At 38.1% G+C, this 12,559-nt stretch overlaps 1 protein-coding gene across 7 annotated transcripts in view; it reads left to right on the top strand.

Annotated features, from left to right (window-relative positions):
* The window catches only part of ena (ENAH actin regulator enabled), a 204,977-nt gene that overhangs the window by 82,988 nt on the left and 109,430 nt on the right, over nt 1–12,559 (top strand). For 6 of the 7 annotated variants that reach the window (XM_073992234.1, XM_073992233.1, XM_073992228.1 and 3 more), the window contains exon 2: nt 11,524–12,227. The exons of the other annotated variant lie outside the window; for it this stretch is intronic. The gene's annotated coding sequence lies outside the window, so the exon portion shown is untranslated. The remainder of the gene's footprint in view (nt 1–11,523; nt 12,228–12,559) is intronic. 7 annotated transcript variants of the gene reach the window in all.

Here is a 12,559-nt window from a genome sequence, read left to right as displayed (position 1 = left end):
TCCTTTGTGATATACTTTTACCTTATTTAAAATTACGCGTTAATCGGACTATTATTGAGACCTACAGAGCCGCTAGAAAATTGGATAAATATTATGTTTTTGGTCCATTTCACCAGCTAAATATTTCACGATCATCACCAATAAGAATAGGGATCTATTCTGATCTGAACCCGACCTCCATACAAAATTTCGTGACGATCGGCCCATAATTCCGACCTGTAGCGTGTTTACAATTTATAATGGACTGACGGACGGACGGACGGACACACATCTCAAAATCGCTTTATCTCGTCGAGATATGAAGATTGGTATACCACATTGGGGGTCTCCGACGAATATTTCGCGGTGTTACATGAATTTTTACCAAAACAAACTTATAATACCCTTTTCCACATTCTGGTATAGGGTATAAAAAGGGAAATATTTTCATGTTTTTTCAGCAAAATTTATACTGATATTTTCTGATATATACTCGTAATTGGACAGCGGAATCCTATGCAAATGCATATATGGTTAGGTGGTCGTAGAGAAAATCTGATTAGACAGAAACTCGTTTTATCACAAAATAAGACCCAGAAATGTTTGCATATTTTGCGTATCGTGCATATTTTGACATATTTTTACATATTTGCATAAAATGAACATATGCAAAAATATATACAAGGATTTGTGGTCTAAAAATCCCACCGAAATAGCTGAAATGTGGAATAAAGTCATCGTTAGGGGTATGAAACTTTACACCTGAAATTTGTCCGCATGGGTCCACCTCTTCATATAGCCCCGATAGAACGGTACCTCCCGAGTTCCGATATTTTGAAAGTTGTGGCCTCAAATGGCTGACATTTTGTATAAAGTCTTCGTTGGGAGTATAAAACTTTCCACCTGAAATTTCTTAGTATAGGTCCACGTCTTCATATATCACCCATAGAACGGTACCTCCCGATTTTCTGTATTTTGAAAGTTGTAGCCTCAATATCCAACCTAAATTACTGAAATTTTGTATTTAGTCTTCGTTGGGGGTATAAAACTTTCCACCTGAAATTTCTCGGTATAGGTTCACGTCTTCATATAGCCCCATTGAACGGTACCTCCGGATTTCTGGTATTTTGAAGGTTGTGGCCTCAATATCCCTCCGAAATTGGTGAAATTTGGTATTAAGTCCTCCTTGGGGTTATAAAACTATCCACCTGAAATTTATCGGTATAGGTCCACATCTTCATATAGCCCCCATAGAGCGGTACCTCCGGATTTCTGGTATTTAGAAGGTTGTGGCCTCAATGTCCCTCCGAAATTGGTGAAATTTGGTATTAAGTCCTCCTTGGGGGTATAAAACTTTCCACCTGAAATTTCTCGGTATAGGTTCACGTCTTCATATAGCCCCCATAGAACGGTACCTCCCGAGTTCCGATATTTTGAAGGTTGTGGCCTCAACATCACACTTAAATAGCTGACATTTTGTATAAAGTCTTCCTTGGGAGTATAAAACTTTCCACCATAAAACCGTACCTCCGGATTTCTGGTATTTTGAAGGTTGTGGCCTCAATATCCCTCCGAAATGGCTGACATTTGGTATTAAGTCTTCCTTGAAGGTATAAAACTATCCACCTGAAATTTATCGGTATAGGTCCACATCTTCATATAGCCCCCATAGAGCGGTACCTCCGGATTTCTGGTATTTAGAAGGTTGTGGCCTCAATATCCCTCCGAAATTGGTGAAATTTGGTATTAAGTCCTCCTTGGGGGTATAAAACTTTCCACCTGAAATTTCTCGGTATAGGTTCACGTCTTCATATAGCCCCCATAGAACGGTACCTCCCGAGTTCCGATATTTTGAAGGTTGTGGCCTCAACATCACACTTAAATAGCTGACATTTTGTATAAAGTCTTCCTTGGGAGTATACAACTTTCCACCATAAAACCGTACCTCCGGATTTCTGGTATTTTGAAGGTTGTGGCCTCAATATCCCTCCGAAATGGCTGAAATTTGGTATTAAGTCTTCCTTGAAGGTATAAAACTTTCCACCTGAAATTTTTCATGTAGCCTCCATAGAGCGGTAACTCCGGATTTCTGGTATTTAGAAGGTTGTTGCCTCAATATCCCTCCGAAATGGGTGAAATTTGGTATTAAGTCTTCCTTGGGGGTATAAAACTTTCCACCTGAAATTTGTCGGTATAGGTCCACGTGTTCATATAGCCCCCATAGTACGGTACCTCCCGATTTCCGGTATTTTAAAGCTTGTGGCCTCAATATCCCGCCAAAGTGGCTGAAAGGTTGAGGTTTCTTTGGTGACTCATAGTGAAATTTGACGAAGAATATTTTTGTCTTTGACGTCGTCTTTCTAAAATTATGTTTTGTGGGACAATTTTGAATAAACTCAGATGAAGTCCGACTTTAACCTTAAAATGTATTTTTCATTTTTAGACATTCCTGGCGATTAGATAAAATTTACTGATTTGGTGTATTCTGAGACATATAGTAAAATTTTATGGCGAACTTGTAGAATATTTGGATTTGATATGATCACATTTTAAAGAAGTTTTTAAAAGATTTTCGAAAAAAATGTAAAATGTTTAAGAATATTCCCCACATCCTCCTCTATAAAGTTGCCAAAGACACTATATACCTAAAATGCAAGGATTCCAAGATAACTTGACTCGAATATTTCGAAAAAAAAAACAACTAGAAATGGGCGGAACTTGCCCGCCTACTTTGGTTACTTTCCGATGTGTATTTATACACGTTTGCATGCGATCAAACCAATTGTTGAAGCACTTTTTTCACTGCGAATGAGACACCTCCAAAACATGGTTTTTGAACCATTTCAACAGCATCTTTTTGCGACGAAAACCTTTAACCACCCATTATTTCTTGATGTGCTTGTATAAAAACAAGTCATTTGGGGCCGAGTCAGAACTATACGACGGATGACCCATCAATTCCACGTTTTGTCCTTCTCTTATTCGTTTTTCGATTTTTTTCCGAAGACTTCAGGCAAAGAAATTGTGGTTTAGCGCTCAGAATTGACCGTCCTAAGTTTCTCAAGCGGAATAGTCGCCACAGGGTCAGTTTTGCAGAAGAAACAGGCGACCATTTGCTTCGAAGTCCTTCTCTTTCGTTGGATTTCCTTTTCCTTTAAGCTCGTCTTCGAAGACAAAGACCACAATGTCGATTTCTGTTTTATTTTGGCCTCATACGCATTGATCCATTTACTTATAAACCTCTTTTGAAGCACCACGATCGTATTTTTTCATCATTTCTTTGTACCAATCTATACGAGTCAGTTTTTTGAGCTATTATTAAATTGTGCTGGATCCAACGAGAGCAAAACTTTTTTATGGACAGGTGCCCATGCAATATCGAATGTATGCTGGTGGAAGAGATACCCAAGAATGCAACTACCTCACGGTATGTCACATGACGATCTTTAATTATCATTTCACGCACGGCATCAATGTTCTTTGGCACAAAGACCTTTTTGGGCAACTTTCAAGACCTTTGTCATTGAGTTAGGGTCGGCCACGATTGAATTCATTAAACCAGTGGCATAGGTTCGTGCTTCATCGCCATACAAAGATTTAATTTCATTGACGCACTCCCGATTATTTCAGCCATGTAAAACTTCCCTACAAGTGGTGTTTTAAGACACGCCCTTCGGACTCGGCTATAGAAAGTAGGTCCCGTATCATTGAGCTAATATGAGTCCCCCGAATATGAATGGGGGTGCACTTATTGATATGAGACAAGTCTCTCTCATCTCGTCCATACTGGAATGTTTGTGAAAACATACATACATATGTATGTATGTATGCTCCATCGGAATTCGTCGTCGGAGGGATTTTTGTGGATTTTTTAACTATTGACAAAACTTCTCTACAAGTGGTGTCTTAAGACCATTCGGACTCGGCGATAAACAGTAGGTCCCATATCATTGAGCTAATGTGAATCGGGTTGCACTCATTGATATGAGATAAGTCTCCCTTGTCCCATCTGGGATGTTTGTGGAACAATTATTTATATTATGTTGACCAAAAACACTAATTGGGAAACCTTCTACCAAAGTTTGAATACTTCTCATGTGCGAGTATACTTTTCATAGATACTATTTTACCATCTTTTTGTCTTTCTTTTACACCCATTCTACCTTTGCAGTTGCAATACATATGAGTGCTTAATGTTTGTGTAACTGTCTTAGCAATATTCTAAAAATATTTTCAATTCCCAAACGATAGTTTTTTTTTTGCTTCGGTATCCTATTTCATTTTATTTTCCCACTTTGTGTGAGTATAACTTTGGCATGGATGAAATGTGTAACATGTTTACATCAATGATGAACACGAAGAGAGCATTTGTATGGTGATTCGTACAAAAACCTAAAGGCGAGTGCTCATCTTGTTCATCTATGGTTTACATACATACATTGCACTCGTATCTAGCTCAGTATTTCTATATGTCGTGAAGAAGCTACAAATGTGCACTTACATATTTATGTGTTGTGTTACTACTAACTTACATTTATTTCAGGATAAAAATTAAATGGACGATTTGGGAGTTATTTAAATATCTAAGCCATAAAAATGAGAATGACTGTCGTATCAGTCAGTATTGAATCAATAACAACATAAAGAAAGCAGTAGTAAAATAGCAATTCTTACATTAAATTTTATGGGCAGTTTTTAAAAGCCCTTGCATTAAGGTTACGAATACCCTAAAGGAGTTTATTTTACTATGAGTGAATTTTTCAGTTAGACAAATAGTGTTGAATTGAATTTTAACGACATTTGTCAATAACTTTTCAGACTGGTGCCAAACTGTTGGCTTCTTCTGCCTTCTAGGAAACCTTCACTATGAGGTTATTTTATATTATATCCTCAGGCCTTCGGTTAAAGAGGACATATACACTTTGGAATGATCAAAAATGTGTCTTATCGAAATAATGGTCTTAGGCTCCAATAGGTTTTGCCAAATTTGGTCTCGATTTAGCTCTTTCAGTCCGGTTGAGAATTGAGTACCCCATTCGGCCAAAACATTACAAGCTGTGTTTTTTTTTTTCAAGCGAACATAAACTTCAAATATGGCCTACATAGGAGAACACCTTCGGTTAACTTCCTCACAAAAGTTCAAATACCTTCTCGGCGGCGGATTCTCCGATACCGAATTGACCCGGAATCACACAACACCCATGTTCAGGTCAGCGGCTGCCGCCTTAGTATAAACATGTTTGTATTTGTATGGGTTTTCTGTGTTGATAGCAGCACCTGATTCTTTTGGTCCGTACCGGGACGGTGGAAAACCCATGACCAATATGGATGTGCTCAGTTTGTCACATCCGCATCCACAACAGCCCCTCAGTGAATCGTCGTCATCATCAGTATACGCCACTCCCCCAAAATTACCCCAAACAGCAGCCGCACACGCAGCACTTAACACCAGCCTTTGCTGTTCCAATCACTGAAAATGCATCCTTTTTGGAATTTAACTGCAATGGACTTTTAGCTAAGATCGAGAAAATAGTGGATTTCATGATTCAAAAGAATATCATGGTCGCGGCAGTGCGGGAAACCAAACTCAAAAACTGCAGCTTACAGCGTTGTGATGGTTACAACGACGAAGGGTCGCATTAGAAGGGTTGTGGGGGATTAGGTTTCATACACTGGCTTGAGTCTGGCTCAAATGACCCGTACATGGAAAGAATGGGGGTGGAACTGCCGAGGTAAAGTTGATGAACGTCCACATACCCGCCGATAAATAGCTGTACTATAGGTTATAGGTTCAACATTATTCCGCTTTTGGAAGGTCATAAATAACTGGTCTCGAGGGACTTTAATGTTCATCCTGCTTTCTGGCATTTGGTCCTCGATTATAGCGAAAAGAGTATAGTACTGGCTGAGCAAATTGTTGGCTCCACGTTTTGCAGGGTCAATGAGAATTAGCTGAGAGTGTCACAGTTCGCCAGAAATAACCATCGTGTCACCTGGTCGGACAAATGACGCGGCCCCGTCCTTTCTATTGGGTCATACCATCTGTCTTCATCAGCTGACCGATTTCATCACCTCTGAAGTCCGCACTTTCATCAATCATCGACAAATTAGAGTTTCAGAGAGTTCACTAACTCTTCTGATGTTCGGGTAGCAGAAATGACGTTCCGAGACATCATAAATGCTGTAGTCTCTCGCCATATACCTGTTGGTTAGAACAAATTTCCCAGCAGGGGCGACGGGTGTAGCAAATGTGCGTGAAGAGCTTCGTCGTGCCAACCAAGAGTCAGAGAGCTGTAACTTGAAGTTCACAGAGGTTGGTCAGTGAGCATAAGCGGAAAAAGTGGCAAAATCATCTAATGAGTTGCAACATTGGAACCAGAATTAATAAATTGTGGACAACCGCCACTCTCGAACCCTGGAAAAAAGGAAGATAGGACCTCAGTCACGTTTGATGACATTACGCTGACACAGTTTGTCGAGCACAAGGGGATTGACAAGACAGCGAGAAGAGATCTTCCTTCCGGCCGAGAATGAACCACCACAATTTACAGTGGATGAGGTTGCAAATATCATCAGGAACGTTAACTTAATCATCTAAATCTTCTGAAACGCTGGATAAGCCGGGAATCGAGTATTTCACCAAAGTTTTCAACCTATCGCTACCCATCCACATCGTTCCCGAAGTCTGGAAAATGGGCAGGGTGGTCATGCTACTGAAGCCAGGCACGATGTCAAAAAAATATCAATTGTACAGACCGGTTTAACTTTTGTCGCCCGTAGCAAGGACCCTTGAGGCTATAATCATCCCTAGCTTCAGAAATGGGTATGCAGTTGGCGATCATCAGCATGGATTCCGTAAGCACAGTACGACAAAAGTGCTGCATGCCATCACCATACATATTAGTCGAGGACTCAACCAGAGAAAGCCGTGTGATGTGATAGAAAGCCTTTGAAGCAGAATACCCTGTGGCTATAAGTCCAAGCTCCGTACAGGAAAACAGGGAGTTCCCCATGGTGGGGTGATATATCCGGAACTGTTTAACCTCCTTCCAGACGGCATTGAGATCGTAACGTATACGGATGATTGTACGATCTTGGCGTCAGGTACCATCCCTGATGTTATTTGTGAAAGGCTGAATTCCCTTTTGGTCAGACTTTTTCCACGCGAGGAATATGCAAATATCCACCTTTAAATCTACGGTCACTCTGTTTACCATAAGGACTGCACTGAGTTGAATGTCACCCTCGATGTTAACAAAATTCCGACCACCAACTACCCAAAATTCTTGAGGTCACTTGGGACAAATTATTCAAGTCGTCCGCGCATGCCACAGCTATCTGCGACAAGCTGAGATGTAGGAACAAGGTCCTCAAGTCCTTAGCCGGCAGCACTTGGGATGCAGATAAAGAAACCTTGTTTACCACAAATAACGCGATAGGTGGTTCGGTGGTAAGTTATGCGGCGACAATGTGGTCCGCGAATATAAGTGCAACACGACGGAAAGTCGCAGATGTCATATTCAACTGTTGTGTGAATTCGGTCCTCGGAGAACATCCCCCATCAATCGCAGGGGAGCGTCAGCTGCCACGACAAACCAGAGTAGTTTTGGCTAAACTACGCTCGGGATGGTACAGTCTTCTGAATTCCAAGGGACAAGGATAAATTACACCGTGCAAAACATCTGCCCAGCATGTGCCGCATGCACGACACACTGCACCCTTTTCAGCTACACTGCCAAACCTACTCGATTAACTACCGTAGATTTGTGGTAACATCCCATCGATGCAGGCACATTCCTAGAACTGGAGATGGACTCAGATACCGAAGGGAGTGATTAACATTTAGACAGAGTTTGCTTCGCTCTGTGTTCTTACAAATAATATAATACTAGGTGCTTACACCAGGGAAGTTTTTGCATATTCTGAAACTACAATGCTCATAGATGAGAAATATTAAGAAACAAAAAAAAAATCAAATAAATCGCGATTTAAGTTCACATTTTTAGGTTTTCAAGATTTTGCTTGGAATCCGCGAGTCCTATGTATATGGGCCTAAAGAAAATTTTGTAGTTGTGAAAATTCTCCACCAGATTGACCTTTATGATATTTTCGTAGATTTTACCGTTTTTGAGATATAGAAGTTCAAATTGAGACAATGCACTGACTGTATCGCCTCCTTATAAAACAATATCATGCTCAGTGCGCTTTAACTAACTTTTGATGAAAACCGCTTACGCATGAAAGATTTGGCGGATTCTGAAACAGCAATTTTCATAGATAAAAAAAATAAAAAAACCGAAAAAATCGTCGGGGGATTTTTTAATAAATCGCGATCAAAATTCACAATTTTAAGTTTTTTTTTAGGTTTTCACGATTTTGCTTGGAAACCGCAAGTCGTATCGAAATGAGCCTAAAGAAAATGTTGTAGCTGTGAAAATTCTCTATAAGACTGACTGGTATCGTGGACAGGAAAGGAAACAAATTATTCCACTTGAGGTCAGCATATTTCATGGTAGGGGATATAAAAAAGTTCGGTGCGACCGAACTTTACATTTTTACTTGTTTTTCATATTTTATGTAGCATCATACATATATCAAAAATATACAAATGTAAAAAATACATTCATAAGTAGATCCCAAAACAAAAATGTCTAAATCCTTAAAGAAAAAATCAAAACAAACAATTAAAACACAAAACAAAGAAGAAACTGAGAATACAGTAATACGGCATATTCACTGAAACAACCAGAGGCATCGTCAGTATTTTTAATGTCACACACGGAAATGCATATATATGCAGCTGGAACCAAATTTTTTGTAAAATTGACAATATTTCGAACATTCTCCAAAAAAAAAAAAAAAAAAAAAAAACAAGTAAGCAAAGGCTATAGTCGGACGGGCCGACCCTACACCACAACCTCTAGGAATTAGCTATGTGCAACCGCCTTGGACGCTGAAAGTCGGGGTTCGATTCCCAGGCCTGGTCACACCAAATTTTAAACAGTGGCAAAATACCCCTTTGTAATTTTGGCGATATTTCCTGAGTATTTCAGCCAAGAAAACCGTCTCTACAAGTGGCAACTTAGGACACGCCGTTCGGAATCGGCGATAAAAACTAGGTCACATATCAATAACTTAATAAATTGCAACAGGGGAAAGGTCAGTAGTTATTTTTCCATATGCAGGCCGGCATATGCCCTCCAGGAATTAAAATATGGACCAAAAATAAAATTTGTATATTTTTCATACGAAAGTAATGGTCTATGTCACCCGCTAAATAATATCAGATCATCATGAAACATTATAGACATTTTCTTTTACCTAAACTCTTACCTCGTGCAAAATTTCGTGATTATTGAGCTATAATTGCGACCTCTAGCTTCTTTATGATTACACTACAAGCAAAAAACTGGATATATTAGGCTGTAACTATGTTATCTGATCACGTACATCAACATAATTGACATCAATGGAAAGGTCAAGAGATCGGCTTCCAAATATAACTCACGAGGGAGGATTGTGTCTTTCAGAAACAAAGATATAAGCTGTATATTAAAAATTTTCACAATTTTCACACAAAAGTTGTGGTCCATTTAACCCTTTAAATATTATCTGATCGCCATCTCAAATTGCAGGCATCTTCATTGTCATACACTCTTACCTTACTTAAAATTTCGCGTTGATCGGACTATTATTGCGACTTACAGAGCCGCTACAAAATTGGATAAAAATTATGTTTTTGGTCCATTTCACCCGCTAAATTTTTTGCGATCATCACCAATTAAAATAGCGATCTATTCTGATGTGAAGCCGACCTCCATACCAAATTTCGTGACGATCGGTCCATAATTGCGGCCTGGAGTTTGATTACAATTTATAATGGACAGACGGACACACGGACGGACGGACGGACGGACACACATCTCAAAATCGCTTTATCTCGTCGTGATATGAAGATTGGTATACCACATTGGGGGCCTCCGACGAATATTTCGCGGTGTTACATGAATTTTTCCCAAAACAAACTTATAATACCCTTTCCACATAGTGGTGTAGGGTATAAAAATGGAGAGTGGCGAAGGATGGCAAAGTTAGTAAAACTCAACTTAAATTTTTAGTACTTGGAAAAAAAATCCTTTAGGTTTGTTCGCAAGTCATATCAAAATGGGACTAAATAAAATGTTGAAGCTGTGAAAATTCTCTACAAGATTGGGTGATTTATTTTTTCCTAGGTTGTACCATTTTCAAGATATATAAGTTTAATTTGGGAAATTGCAGTAACGACATTGTTTTATAAGGAGGCGATACAGTCAAAGTATTGTCTCAATTTGAACTTCTATATCTACAAAACGGTAAAACCTACGAAAATATCATAAAGGTCATTTTATTTAGGCCCATTTATATAGGACTCGCGGTTTCCAAGCAAAATCGTGAAAACCTAAAGAACCCCTAAAAATGTGAACTTAAATCGCGATTTATTTGAAAATCCCTCCGTCGATTTTTTTGTTTCTTGATATTTCTCATCTATGAGCATTGTAGTTTCAGAATCTGCAAAAACTTCCCAGCTGTAAGCACCTTCCATTTAAAACTAGTTAAGACGCACCGTGACAATTTAACTGGACCACATTCATTTGCTTTACATTGTCTCTAAAAATTGTTACAAAATGACAAATATTTGACTGTGTTTTTAATTAAAGCCTTCCCAAGTGTAGAACCAAGCAACTAACAACTACGATGACAGTCCTTCGGTCATGCTGCATGCATTGTGTCCTACTCCATGTTTTTATTTATTTAACAAGAGATTTTCGTCCATTACCAGCACTACCACCACCACTACCGCCGCCACACTGATATCGGCCAATTTTGCGAGTGCAATGACCTCCTTGTTTTGTATTCCTTGCAAAACAAGGCACAAAAACGACCCACAAAAATTGAAAAGAACAATTCACACAAAAACAGAAAAAAACTTCAAGGCTTTACAATATTTCGAGCAGTTGTGGTGGCCTGGCTCTAGTAGTGGTGGTTGCCAACACTAAAAGTTGTTGAAATTTTAATGCAGACAAATCACAATTTAAGAGAAAAAATGTGAAAGAAAACATTGTAGTGTTGCAACAACGATTCAAGCCAATAGTTTTTCCAAAACTGCAAACAAAAGACCTCTTTTTGTCATTGGACGGCCACAGATATTCTTTTCGAATGTCAGCCAACTACACTATTGTGTCTTGGAAATGAATTGCAAGACGAAAGAAGAACAACAGCAACAATAATGGGGAAAATGAAAAATGTCCGTATGGAATAAAAGATGTTGTGCCCTGGCTGCTGACATCCACGATAGTTTATGCTAAATAAACCAGAAAATTGAGTTTAAACTATTTGAGTAATAATGCAGGAACTTTATTTCACCGCCCACTACGATGGAGCTTATGATTTATTGCATTTTAAAGATTACACAAAGGTGTTCCTATGTTCAACTAACAATTTTTTTTGCATTAATGTAAATTGAAATATTCAATAAATGTATATTTTTTATCTTTCTCATTTCAGATCTCATAACATAGACAAAACCCCCCCATAGTCGTTTTTTAATTAATCGCAATAACAATAGCAGATAACCAACAACTTGTATTCCCCACAAAGGACGAAAATAAAACAATAATCATTGTAACAACCAACACAACCACAACAATAACGAACAAGACTCGAAACAACAACAAAAAACCACAAGTTAATTGTCGTATCTATCCACAGCAACAAAAACAACAACCAAAAGTCTTACTACAACTGCTATATACACAAATCTATATATAAATACATTATATACCCACATATACTTTATATTCAACTATTAAAAATAGTATTTAATAATTCAAAACAAAATAGCAAAAACAAAAACACAAAACATCTCTACAATAATCCAAAATAAAATAATCGTAGAAAGTAAAATTTCATCAGCATTATTATAGCAAACAGCAACAACTTATTAAAAACGTCACTCATTCAACGAAAACTTCAACGTTACAATTTGTAATTGTATCGACCGACTGTCTGTTTCTCCTGTCGTCATTTAGAACTCTAATAATCGTATCCTGTTTTTTTACAAATCTTAACGAAGATATAACCCCCCCGTAAAAACGTTACTTCGTCGTTGTTTCATCATCATCAACTTGTATCGTTTGGAAAATTACAACAACCAAAATTCATCATTTTATCAATAAGGATTTTTAACAAAATTTTACAACAAATATGACGTAAGTAGCAATAATAATTTTTATTTATGAGTGTTATGACCGTATATTACCTTCTTATTTAATATAAAGTATTTTTTTTTTATTAATTTTTAATTTTTTTTATAAATGCATGAGATTTTATTTATATTAGCGCCTTAGAGTATGCAACAACTATTTTTTGTACTAATTTACCAATATGTATTGGTTTGTGCACTCAGCCAATCGAATAAGCGTTAACACAGCAAATCTTTCAAACTAGGCAACTTTTGGAACAGCTCCATGTATCTCACTACTATATTTTGAATATTCGTAATAATAGGACACGCTGCACAGTGGTCCCACTTGTATGGGAA

Source organism: Musca autumnalis, unplaced genomic scaffold (genome assembly GCF_047663935.1).
Source record: "Musca autumnalis isolate F117 unplaced genomic scaffold, ASM4766393v1 scaffold_5, whole genome shotgun sequence".
Classification (NCBI taxonomy): domain Eukaryota; kingdom Metazoa; phylum Arthropoda; class Insecta; order Diptera; family Muscidae; genus Musca; species Musca autumnalis.
Note: the sequence above shows the minus strand (reverse complement) of the source record. Positions and strands in the feature narration are given on the sequence as shown.